This window comes from Heterocephalus glaber, unplaced genomic scaffold (genome assembly GCF_053883595.1).
Source record: "Heterocephalus glaber isolate CG9 unplaced genomic scaffold, H.glaber_assembly_v1.0 deba00001606, whole genome shotgun sequence".
In the NCBI taxonomy this organism is placed as follows: Eukaryota; Metazoa; Chordata; class Mammalia; order Rodentia; family Bathyergidae; genus Heterocephalus; species Heterocephalus glaber.
The window spans coordinates 22,156,387-22,170,481 of NW_028258377.1; the positions used below are offsets into that span (position 1 = coordinate 22,156,387).

The 14,095-nt window shown below is 37.0% G+C and overlaps 1 protein-coding gene across 11 annotated transcripts in view; it reads right to left on the reverse strand.

Annotated features, from left to right (window-relative positions):
* The window catches only part of Tenm2 (teneurin transmembrane protein 2), a 1,248,268-nt gene that overhangs the window by 907,100 nt on the left and 327,073 nt on the right, over nucleotides 1-14,095 (reverse strand). The gene's annotated exons all lie outside the window — the stretch shown is intronic.

Sequence of the window (14,095 nt, forward strand, 5' to 3'; positions counted from 1 at the left end):
TTTAGTCTTTCATTGTAGAGGTCCTCAGTTAGGTTAGTCGTACGTATTTAATTTTTCGTAGTCTATGGTGAATGATATTCATTACCTATTTTTTTCTCAACGGATTCATTATTATTGTACAAGAACACTACTAAATTTTGTGTGTTGATTTTATATCTTACTACATTACTGAATTGAGTTATTAATTTTAAAAGTCTTTTGGTGGATTTTGGGGGAATCTTCTATGTAGAGGATAATATCATCTACAAATAATGATAATTTGACTTCTTTACTATATATCTGTTTCATTTCTTTTTCTTGCTTAATTGCTCTTGGTAATATTTTGAGTACCATGTTGAACAAGAGTAGTAATAGAGGATATCTTTATCATGTTCCTGATTTTGGGAAAAGTGTTCAGTTTTCCTCTATTTAATACATCATTCTCAGAGGAAAGGGGTATTAAAAGATGAAGGGGGAAGAGGGAGGAAAAGTATAGAGAATGAAAGAAAAGGAAATTGAGATGTGTTAGTGCATGTACCAACTTTTGACGAGGAATGTAAACATTATGTAGTACATTCATGTACTGATAAACTAAAATAATATATATATAAACAATGATTATTTCAAGCCTATCATTGTGGCAAAAAATTTAAAAAGTAACACTACATGCTAACAAGCATGTGGAAAAACAGCTAACTCCCACATTGCTCCCCTAAATGTAAAATGGTACAGCCACTCTGGAAAACAGTTAAGCAATTTCTTACAACAACAAGTAAACAAACAAAAAGAATAAAAGAACATCAAACTGCCATACAATCCAGTAATTTCTCTCCTGGGCATTTATCTATAAGAAAGGAATACATATGTTCACAGAGAAATTTGTACAGAAATATTTACAGAAAAGCATTTGTTTATAATAGCCCAAAACTGGACACAACCCATATGTTCTTCAACGGATGAATAGGTAAACAAATTATGACACCCTTGTGCCTTGAACTCTTTCTCATTACTGAAGGGGAGTGTACTATTGATGTAACAGCCGGGAGATAGAGGATATATGTCAATAGTATAGCTCTAGATAACATTCTCGAAATAACAGAAATGGAAGAGACTGGTATTTGTCAGTGTTATGAAAGGTGGGAGAAATCAGCATGGCTACAATGTGGCCACATGGGGACTCGTGTGGAGGTAGAAATGTACTGGATCTTGGCCATAGCAGTGTCCCGGTTGTGATAGTGGTATTACAGTTTGTGAGATGTTGTTCTTGGCATAAACTGGCTAGAGGGTATGCCATAATCCCCATATTACTTCTTCAGACTGTTAAGGATTCCACAAATGATAGCAAAGTAAAAGGCTTATTTTTAAAAAATCCAATGCAGCATAACTAGTCTCAAATTCCATCATACAAATAAATGCCTAGTATGGAAAGTCACACACAACCTTAAACTGGATACATGAACTGTGCTTTAAAAATATTATTACTGTTATTTTACCACCCATTTGATGTACAGCCAGTCTGCCTCCTTTATCTGAACCCCTCAGCCAAAATCTTACAATTGCGAGTTTTGTGTAAAACAGAGGCCATTGAAAGGATCACAAAGAGCCAGTTACAACACTAAAGACAAGATTTGGTAAGAAATATTTCTTTACATATTTTTATTAAGATAATCTTTTTATTTTGAAGACAATTCCATAATAACAGAGTATTAGTCTTAATTCCATTACACTTGAAAAGCTATCACATTTGTTGCCTACTATGGGTAAGCACTCTCAACATAGTTGTCCTTGAAAGTTAAGGTCAACAATTCATGTGGGGAAATGCAAGTTTAGAAGCTGTTTCTAAAAAGTAATTAAAATTGCCTTGAAGCAGTAGGGAAGATGGTAACCAAAATTATAAATCTTTTCCCCAAGCCTCCACCTTTTCTGCCACTGACAAATGGCAAGCATTGGACAGCAATGCCTTTGCCAGCTCGTTACTGCTATGCAGGGGCTTTATTCTGTTACATTCTACATTTCCTCCCTTGAATGGTTTTCACACTGCTTTTTTCATCAGTTGCCTAAGTGGGTTCCATCACTTTAGCAGAACAGACTACAGAGATCTTGCCTGCGAGCCTTTGTCTAATTAACTAATCCTATGAGCTGTAACACTGTTCACTATTAACTTTTCAGAATATCCCACTACTTAAGGGGGTTGACTTGTTAATCACTGATAGCCCATTCGAGGTGTGTGTGTGTGTGCGTGTACATGCAAATGTTCATAAATGTGATCAAGAGTGATGCATCGGTGGGTATTAGGTACATCCAATGGACAGCTACTTTCTCTCACAAAGAATATAGCAAGCAGTTCATAACTTGCCTAAACCTCATCAATTGCCTTTGATCACACCCAGGCATTGTTTTATTGTGCTCCAATATTTTTATCTTACAAGCTGGTGACAGAGCTTGGGAAATGTGGCAGCAAGGGAGCACAACATTTCCCCGTGCCCTCCTGCACTGGAAATCTGGTAATTCCAAATGCAGATCAAAGTGATGACCTTGCTTCTCTGTTTAAAAATTATGATAAATCCTTGAGGAAGTTTGTCTAGGAGGGAGTGGGAATCGGTACATGTGAATCAGACTTTTGTTTTCTAATTTGATCTGGTGTTGCATATATTTTAGAAATCCAATGAAGATTATATATATATATATATATATATATATATATATATATATATCAGAAAGGTCTGGTAAAAATTCTTTCTTCTTATAACATGTTAATTAGATTACCAACTCGTTTCTTAAATATTGCAGGTTCCCTATGTCTCTCTTAAAAGGATATAAATGGATAATGCATGACTCCTTTATCCTTTACTCCTCTGCAAATTTTGCCTGTTATCCAAAAGCAAAAATGCTAAGGTGACCTAAAACTGGTATAGCCCCTGATTCCTTTCTTGTGTATTAGAACTCCTCCATGAAAGAGTTTTATTTAAAAATCTTTAAAGCACCAAATAAAATGTAATACAGAACCCCACACATAAGAGCAGGGGAAGCTAAAATAAGGGGAGGTCTTGGAGTTCCACTTTGCCTCCTTCCATCCCCAAGTAGGGTTTGGATGTCTATGATATGAAACCTTGTTCTCTAATATTTCTGAGGTCTCTCAAAAACATGTAAGAACAATTCTGAGCAGAGATACACTTCAAACTATTTAGAGATAGAATATCCCTGTGACCTCTGAATGGACCTAAGAAAATCTGGTTTAAAGATCTACAAATGCATGTAGAACATAGTGGCCTAGTAATTCAATGCACTGATAAATAAGAGGTCAAAGGCAATGCACTTCCTGTTCCCCTGTGCTGTTACATTGCCGTGTCTGGGGATAAAAAGCCAACACTGGTTAATGTCCAGAGCAAGAAAGGATAAGCAAATTCACCATTGTGTTTCATTCTCTAGCTTCCAAGCTACATATGTGACTGCCTTTTAGAATCTGTTAGAGTCCCTGGAGCCATTTATACAGGAAATCATGAGAGTAAAGCCAGGATCTGCTGTCTACAAACTATGAATAGTTAAATGCAAGGACATTCCTACATGCTCACAGTCCTAATCAATCAGAGCCAGGGAGGGCTAGCATGCACCCAACAAGTCTAGATATCTGCTATGATAGTCCAAATGTGTATGTTTGTGTATATTCTTATGTGAATAGTAATGAAAAGGAAAAAGCCTACATCAGATTGACATTTAGTCTAATTCATGTCTTTTTTCCTCCTCTCCAGACCAAACTGTTTAACATTCAAGGAAGCCAGTGCGGTTACACCTCCTGTGAACATTTCAATATGAAATGTGGAAGTTTACCGAAGCCTTTGCCTCCTTGGCTCCTCGTCCCCCCCCCCCCGGCCCTGTCTGCTCTCCTCCCATTTTCCTATGTGCCTCCCGAGATTGGGAGTCGAACAGATGGCTGTACCTTAGGCACTGGCTAAGTCACCGTAACTGGAAAGACAGTCCCTCCCCACTCCTCCTCTTCATCATGCAGAGCCCAGAGAAGTGGAAGAGCAAGCCTATGAGCCTGCAGCCTCAAACCTAATGAAGGGAAGGATTGAACGCTCTCTCCCCATCCCATTGAGTGTACCCCATGCCATCTATGAGACTGCAGGCAGCACCGGATAATCAGAGCACAGAGCACTGGGCCACAGGTTTCTAGCCAGAATTTCAGTGTCAAAATCATTGTTAATTCAAGCTTCCATTACCTGAATATCTATAACACTCCAAGCCTTGACTCAGGCTCGTAAATGTCACTTACGCACAGCCTTGCAACATGGACAGCCTTAGCTCTCTTTAAAGTGAATTATGAATTCCACAAACCTAAAAAGACAGCTTGCCAGAATTGGGACTGATAGCTGACTTCAAGACTTACAGTACTGAGGAATGGCATCTTAGAATATTTTTTCATGTCCTTTTAGTTGCTGGACTTGTGACTGTCTGAGAACCTTGTTTCCCCAATCCAGTGACGTTACCTCATCAATGTCAGTAGTCACATTCAAACTTGATCCATTCAATAAGGAAACATGCTTACAGACACCTCTTATGTATCAGAAATAATGGAAAGAGAGAGAGAGAGGGAGAGGGAGATTATGAGTACCAAAGATTAGGAAATAGACCTCAGTGGGCCAGGGATTTAGCTCAGTGGTACCTCACCTGGCTTGCAAGCACAAGGTCCTGAGTTCGATCCCCTGTACCAAAAAAAAAAAAAAAAAAGATCTTGGTTTCTACTTCTGGGAAATGAGGATAAAATGCCTATATGTACATGGGAGGGTATGGTCAATATTTTTGATTATTATTATGGGAAAGCAGATAACATTCATTGAAACCTTGCTTCAATGATGACATGGTATAAGAACTCAAGGGCAAAACCCAGAAAAGGATGATAACAAGGAAATCATTTGCTTGCTTCTTAAAATACTCTATGACAGCAGGGCCCTCCTGTCCTGACAGCAAACCTATCCCTAGTAGCTGCTACAGAGCCCACTATGAAAGAGCACCCAGGGAACCTTTGTAAAACAATAGTTATGTGTTTACAAGAGACAACTTGAGAAAGAAGTGGGCAAAATGTGCAAAAGGGCTTAGAGCCATCACTATCTTTCTTGATGTGTAACTCTCCTGGACATATTTTTCGGGTCTATTGTCAATTTGCAGCATTTGTATAAGAACTTTCACACCAATTTCATAACTGTAATTCCTCCCTACCTTGTCAATTACAATATAAGTGATCTGTTTCAAGGTAGCCCCTGGTTTCTTAATTAGAAAAGAAAACACAAATATTGCCAACTTCTTAGAAATTTTAAAACTAGTACTTAGAATTTTTAAAATTAGTACAAAAGGTAGGAGCAGTTCCCTGATGTGCTGCAAAGTCAGAATCAAGGTCCTACTTTGAAGACATCTTTTTGTTTTTGAATATATATATTATAAAGCCTCACAATTACTATATGCAAAGAAGCTACAAAACTTTTCTGTATTCAGACAATACATCTTTTTTTGCACCACATCTTGCAGCCAGAGTTAATATATAAATGAATATGTATGCATGTGTTTCAATAAATCTTTATTTATAAAAACAAGCAGTATATTAGATTTGAGGTTCAGGCCACAGTATGGCAACATGTGCTGTTCATAGACGGGGAGCAACAAAAGCAAAAAGGCTGGAGCTGTGGTCAGATATTTGTTTCAGATTAAGTATACCCCGCTAAGAATCATTAGGAAGTTGAGGACTTTGTTATCAGAAACTTTGGGACAATCCTGAATAAATATAAAGAAGATATTCATGGTGAGGATGTATGGGGGCAATAACTCGAATAATAATATAACTAGAGGAAATTGCTTGTATTAAGCAGGCTACTGGTATGAAACTGATACCTTTTCTTCAGCTACAAGTCAAAGCTGTGCATCTTGAGAAAATATAGTTGTATTTAACTGCTCTTGTGACAAAAGTTTGATATTTGACCTTTCTTTATAATGTGCATTTAGTTCTTGCCTCAATGCTCCTACTAATTATTATTTTTCCAATTATTTTCTGGCATTGAGGTTTGTGAGTGTATATAGAAACAGAAATGATGATAGCAAATTATATGTTTTCTTTTATATCTCATTTTCCTACTTTTATGTTTCTACATCTTATTTTGTACTCATGAGAAGGAAGAAGATAACTGATTTACTAAATAACCAAAAATTGTTGACAGTTCACATTTCAAATGTGGAAGAATACAAATAGAGAAAAATAAACTCACATCCATTCATGCTGAAAAAGAATATTTATCAAGAAGTAAGGACAAAGGATTTGGGTAACAGTGTAAGAGTTCATTTATACAAACTTATACTATACTAAAACAACTCCTTTTAGTCCAAGTTTACTATTGGGGCTTAGCTTTAAATCAATAGGTGATATGAAAGACAATATTAGCAAGTGTGCAACCCAATAGAAAATTTTGTGCAAATTTCAAAATAACTCGATAACATCAATCTTAAAATTATGTGCTTATATCCTTGCATTTCCTAATGATCCCTTAAGGCATAGCTTTGTATTTTTACAGCCATTAGCACTGCCATTCACCAGAAACACAATGTTATAATCACTCAGAGGTTCAAGGAAATGAAAGTCTCTCACATTTGCCTACTACCCTCTGTTGTCTAATATAGTGTCGAATGTTACAACAGTGTAAACTCTTCCATACATGCGGATAAAAGCCTCTGCGGGAGACAGCTGTGATGAACTGCCTGAAATATAGAGGTAGTTTCTGATTTTTGAGAGGGGAATGTTCCTTCCCCAAGCAATTATCAACATCCTTCATTCTCTGAACTGTTTGTATTCTGGTACAACTGGTTGAAAAGTGAATCTGGCTTGTTCATTGCCTTTGATTATAAAAATGGAGGGCCACTCTTACAGAAGAAAGAAAGAATAAAGGCTCAAAGAAGTCATCAAAACCCTACTTTCAAAAGACATACACTCTTTAAAACCCAGAGATGGGAAAGAAAGCCACGCTTGACAAATGAATATTGGGCCTCAAAAGAGGCTGCTAGAAACCCTAAGTAGTCAGGATTGTTGAGAACAACGGCTGAAGACCCAGAGGACAAATGGAAGTACAAACAAAAGAAGGGCACACACCAGCATCAAATGTCAGTGAGATTCTATCAAATACCTTCCCAGATTCACCAGCAGGATAACAAGTGATTCTCTATGGTGACTCAAATACAACTTCATAACACTTTATGGAAACAGCAGGATTTAAAAAAGTAACAGATTGATTTGGCCGGCAGGATTGGTGGATGACACAGAGCAGAGGCAACAACTCAGAATATATGGAAGGATGAACAAACAGAACAACATGTTTTCTATAAACCTCACTGAAGGGACTGCAGGTGAGTTACATTGTCCTGACTTAAGGAAACTAACTCAACTATAAGCACACATTCATGTCTTATGATTTGGCATGAGTTTTCTCCCAAATTTTTATCAATCTACGCTATGTACCTGAAACCTTTTATTTATATGAATGAAACCGCTGCAATTGCTGAGCTCCACTATGGACTTGATATTTGCTTTTCTCTTTAAGCAAAACAATAATCACATTATTTGATGCTCCTATCCCCATTTCACAGATAAGAAATAAAATAACCTTGGCATGAGATTACATTAAAGCATAAAAATTATACAAAAACAGCAGAGCCTTGATTTGAACCCAGGTTTCACACATGACATCTCTTTGTTTTTTATTTCCATATGTTCAAGTAATTTTTAAAAACAGAACACTAAATTTCTACAATTCCAAAAAAAAGAGAAAATTTCAAAAATGAAAGCAGTTTATGTTGCTAATTTCAGGAAAACCAGCTCTCCTCATTATCTAAATTTTTGAAAGTTAAATTTTATCTTCAATAAGATGATACTTGAAAATAAATGAACTTGCAGCTTTTCATCAAGGTTACATTCTGTGACCTCTCTTTCTTTGCTAACCCTCTTTCTCTCACACCCAAGTGTTTTTACCTGATATGAGAAAAATTAAATTTGAATTAAAATTCATTCCAGAATTTAGCACCTCTTCTGGAGATGATTAGTGACAATTTGGAAGCTCACAATCATGATAAATGGTTGTTGTAAGAAATAGTTGCTGAAAGGAGTGACTCAATTGGATGAAGAAATAGGAAAGGAATCAGACATTCCATGAATGGGACTTGTCTTCATTTGGGCTCTGTGGATTTTTACTTAATGACCACTTGCACCCCTAAAGTAGTGGAACTATGCTGAATATGGTGAAGAAAAAGATGAGTAAGACATGGGCTGTGATTGTGGAGCTTGCCCACTCCTCAAACACCAGAACCCAAAAAAAACAAACAAAAACAAAACAGAACTAAGCAGATTGCAAAAATCCATCTTGAGAACAGTGCCATGAGCGGACTACATGCCCATCATGTTTTAAAAGTTTAACTGGAGCAAGAGTGAACCCATAAGCTGACTTATGCCAGCCTGAGTATTTTCTCTAGGAATAGGGAAATATTTGGTGATACAGGGGTAATTGAAACCTGACTTTGTTCCATTTGCTTGGAAAACGTGAGCTCAGGAACCCATCCCATAAGCAGATGCTGAAGAAGCCAGTTTACAGGGTGAGAGAAGTGAGAGGAAACTAAAGCAACTGTACAAAGATAACGGATGTAAAAAGGGTCTGTACAATTTTCCAGGCCCTACTTGGAGGACCTGCTGGAAGCTTGGATATAATTCTACACCTAGATTTACAAAAGCATGCCTCTACCCTTAGAACAAATTTTCCATTTCAACTTAAATCAACTTGAGTCAGTTTCCCATATTTGGAACCCATAAAGCTCAATTCTGTTACTTGAATTTGCAGTAGAATTGTCTGATACCATATAAAGCCCTGTATTCCCAATATTCCAATTTGCTTCCCCTCAAAATCCATATCTACTTGTCCTTTGCTTTATCCATATTACTTCATTTTCTTGGGAATTTCTCTTAACTATTTTACTCTGTACTTGGCTCACCTAAGACTTAGCTGTTTCGAATAATAAAATCTGACACTGAAAGGTATTTAACTCATTTTCTATCTGACTCTGCACAAACCTTGGGCATCTAGATGCCCAGGTACAATTGGATGATGCGAACAAATTCGTTTGCCAGCTCAACTGCTGAGCAAACGTTTAATGCCCATAATGTGTAAAGTGCAGAAGAAATATTATTCAGATATGACAAAAATGCTGCCCTGGCTTTGAGGAAGGCAAGACATAGAGGAAGTCTGTAAGTCAGAATATCTTGCTTAGTTCTTAGGGGGCTTGATTATGGGAGATTGTGCAGTGCAGCTATTCATTCTCCAAGACCCCAGTAAGGACTTACATTCTCTGCAGCTGCCAGAGTAGGATAGAGGATGTGACACACACTCCATGGGAAAAGAGCCCAGAGTTTAGGAACAAAACACGAACTACTCACTGTCTCATTTCCTAAATCACTCATGAATATATTTCCATGTGGAGTAACAGCCCAATTATTTCAAGTGCACCCCATCTTGTTACCATATCAGGATTCCTGAAAAATGAGAAGTAGATATTTGGGTGGAGTGGTAGAGGACGTGTCCCCCAGGGTTAATGGCATCAATTGACAAGTTTAAAACTTCCATATTAGTCCTACAGCCAAATTATAAGCCTTTTGATTCTCTCTGCAAAATAAATCTATAAAATCTCTCTTCCAAATCTAAACTAGACGCACATAGTGTCTCCATGTCACTGTAATCTTTCAGCAAGCTCAACCATCAGAAGAGCATGAGGCCTTCACAAGCAGGCACATCGCCTACTGGAAGTCTAGGTTTGACCTCATCTTGGGCACCATAGATAGGGCGGAAACTAAGAAAAAAATTTTTTTCACACTATGCTGAAAAAAAGACCAAGATTTCTTGGTATTTTTTAATGTTTTATAAATTGAAAGAGCAAATACCAAAATGGTAAAGGCAAGCATATAAGAGGGCAATAGAGAAATGTTAAAGAATAAGAAATAAAGGCCTGGGAAAGAAAGCATTATTTTAGCATATGGGAAATTGCCAGATGGAGGTTAAAATCTAAGTAGGATATATGATGATGGGTAGGTAGAATCCTTAGAATTCTACTTTGAGGTAAAAACATTCTTCATTCTCTGCCTCAATCTGCTCATTTTCCCCCTGAGGTAATATTCCAAAGCAAGACCTCTGAGGACCCTCCCATAATTGTGAATTCCATCTTGAACTCCTCTTGCTATCTATGAGCAAAATTAAAATATTATCCAGAGCAATTTTTTTTGTTTTGGTCTCTTTTTTCTCCTGTGTGTAATGAGATTAATAATCCTCATTTTATAAGGCTAATGTTATAAGGACCAAAGTGACTGTTCACACAAAACATTAACACAGTGCCTATCAGAGTAAGCACTCATGCATGCTACCAGTTCTAAAGTCATTTGTGTTTTACTGAAAAGAATGGTAGTCAGAGTTCTGATGATCTGAGTGTTTGTGTGCCCCCTCATCACCTATGTTGAAACCTCACCCTCACGATGATGCTATTAAGGAGAGGGGTCTTTAGGAGTGGTGAAATTGTGCAGGCTCTGCCATTTAGTGCCTTAGAAAAGAGGAAGGAAGAACCTGTTTGCCCCTTCAACATGTGAGAACACACTGCAGGTGCCACCTTCAGGAGGGAAAGGCTTTCCCGGACACTGGATCTTCTGGTGCCTTGATCTTTGACTTCTCAAACCTCCAGAACTATTGGAACTACATGTTTGCTGTGTACAAGCCACCTACTTTACAACACTTTTGTTATAGCATCATCAGTGAACTAAGGCAAATGAACATGACTTGCCAAAATTCACATAAAGGAATTGTAACAGAATCGGTTTGGATATAATACTCAGGGAAGGCACAACTTTGCATTGGATTCCGAAGGATTCCTGGAATACTTTCCTAAGTGAGTGTTTGAGACCAGAAAATATATCTCCTTATCCCCTTTCTTCACCAAGGTCAGTTAAGCAGCTACTGGTTCTGCGGCAACTGTCTCCTTCCTTTCCCCTTCCACTACCAGTGCACAGGTACTTTTTTTACCTAGGAAAAGAATGGGGGAAATGAGCAATTACACACATTAGCCCTGTCTTGCTGAGTTAGTACTATCTCAAGCCATGTGTAGGGTCCATGTTTGGCTCACTGTAAGGACACCGGCACACAAAGTATTTATGGCGAGCATCTTAACTCTCCAATAAGGCAATCAACAGCTCTTCCTTGTATTGTCTCCTCCAATTTCCCCAACAATACTATCTGAAGTTGGCTCTATTTTAAATTTAAAAATTGAATTAAACATCCGAATGAACCCTTTGTTTTTAAGACACATTGAGTTTAGCAATTTCATTTTAAAATGAGGAACCCCAGGCTGCTGGCCAAAAGTCTAACAGCTCCTGTGTGAGTGGTGAAGCTTGGCATTGAAACCAGTCCAAAGCCAAAGAAGGTATTAGGTCCCCCTGGAGCACTGGAGGAAACAGTAAACCCAGGGCTGGATGGTCTTTTCAAGGGAGGTATGATATGTAGCTTTCAAATTAGAGCAATTATGGGGTAAAAAAAATTAGAATATTCATGGCAGGTTATATGTCTATCAGTAGACAGACTATATCTTCATATTCAAGGAAAGCACATCAAGGAAAAGATCCCTCAGGGAGGTTAATCAAAGAGGGATTTGGAAGGATATAAGTATTGAGGCTTTAATACTGCGGTTCATTATTAATCAACTTGTTCCTGCCATGAGAGAGAACTGGTCCCCTTAATCTTTAACCTAGAAAAATCATCCACTCTTTCCTCCCTGTCTTCATTCACGCTGCTCTTCACTTGGACAGGGTGATGATGAGAATGACAATGACAATAGCAACAATAACTAAAAGAAAAACTACTATTTGTTGAACTACCATAAGCTGCACCTGGACTTGCATTTAGGGTTTATGTGTGGGATGTCATCTAGTCCACGAAACAGTGGTGAAGTCACAATGACTGCTCCTCAAAGTTTAGAGATAATTAATACGAGATTTAAAGTGGTTGTGTCATGAAGTCAAGCTCACACAAGTACAAAGTAACAAAGATAGGACCAAGATAAAAGCATCAGGGCTTCTATGTCCTTTGTCCCTCCCATTGCTCTCCTCATTCTCCTAACCTGAGGCTGTGGTGGTTAAATCTTAGGAAACATCAGAATCACTAGGAAGCTTCTAAGTAGCAGGTTTCTCTTCCACTGCAGCATTCTTAGCCTGTAGCGATAAAACTTTAATACACAATCTATCTAGGAAAAATTCCTTTACATATTCTATGTTACCTTTGCCCTACCACAACTGATTACATTTTGCTTATAATAATTACAATTTATGTCTACCATTCATGCTAAAGTTTGAATGCTGCCAGGAAGAAAATATACATCCATTCAGAGTGCTTTCCTGCCTTCCACAGTGCCTAGCACAGTGGTCTTTAAGCAGGTACTGAATTGTTCATTGATGAATAATGAAATGAATTAGAAGTGGAGAATGAAACTAGAAGAGATTTAAATTATACTATTAGATTCAATTTAGTAGAAGATTTAGTAAGATCCCTGAGGTCTCCTGACTTGGAGTCTAATGCCAGCCCTCAGTTTGTTACACCAACCTAGATATAGTCATGGAAGAAGAGATAAACAGCCAGTGTAATTACAGTGACATAATGGTTAAACTTTTATAGCTGAGGGGATCAGCAAATAGGATTTTAAAAATCAAATTAAAACTGTCATTCCACAACATTAAGTTTCCAGAATTTTCATTTTTTAATATTAATGATTTTTTTCTCCAAAAAGGAACAAACAATGCTAATTCTACTGCTACAATACTGTTAATGAAGAAATAAAGAATAATTTATCATTGCATAATTAACACAGTACAGTTAAGCATGTTTTAATGATTTTGTATAATGGCCTCTCATAACTAGATGATACTTGTTAGTCATAGTGAAAAGGAAAAAGAGAGAGAATTATGCTTGGAATCATTAATGAAGATACTTAAACTGACCAGGATTTTATTTTCTTATTTAAAACATTTATAAGATTATTTGGTGTGTTTTGGCATTCATTGGTATAGTACTGAATCTGTAGGTGATCAGATGGTTGGTAAAATATTTTAACTGATTCAAGAAATGAAAGGCTAAGAAATGAATGGCTAAAAATGCAATCCCTGTAAATCAGTAGCCTTTCTTGCTTGCTTCCAAATTGAATCAACTCTTAAATTTATTGGGACATTAGACATTAAACTTAGGAGAATACTGTTATCTTTAGCCATTTATAACACCTTACATTTAAGGAAAATAATGAGGTTATTTACTGGAATTTTTGTTCAAAGTAAGATTATCTTAGGGGCCAGAATGTAGGAGAAGGGAAAAAATAATAGCAAAAGACAAAAAAAAAAAAAAAAGAGAAGATTAATTAATGGTAGTAATAACATAATTTTATAACTACTTTTTCTCTTAATATCATTACAAAATTAGATGTGTGGATTATTTAAGGTTGTTCCTGTAGGTAATTCTGCAATATATCTATTCAATTCAACCAGGCATGAATTCAGGTTTGAGTTTTGGGAAGGTTTGAGTTATCCTTTGTCCTTCAAAGACAACAAATAATTCCACAGCCGCACCTGCCCCGTGGATACATTTATTTTACTCATACATGATTTAAATAGCATTTCAGTTGTGTTCAACATAAGCAAATTGGGAAATTATAATATATATGTATAAAGCATATATTTCTAACTGTTCTTTAGAAATCTGTTCTTTAGAAATCAGATCATCTAGCAACACCAAGCCAATGACATATACTCTGCAGAAGATAGGTGGGAGCTATTTTTTACAGACAAAAGATGTCACCAGAGTGCCTCTCATCAAAATCCTGTATTGACAGACACTCAGCCATGTTCCATCAATAACATTATCTCTTTGACCTCTGTTGACATTGATAATTTTTACCTTAGTCTTCTATATTTCTAGCACAGTGATTCTGGAACCAAAGTATGCCCTCTGATCTGCCCATTTGTTAGGAACACAGATTCTCAACCCAATCCCATGCATGTGGAATCAGAAACTCCAGG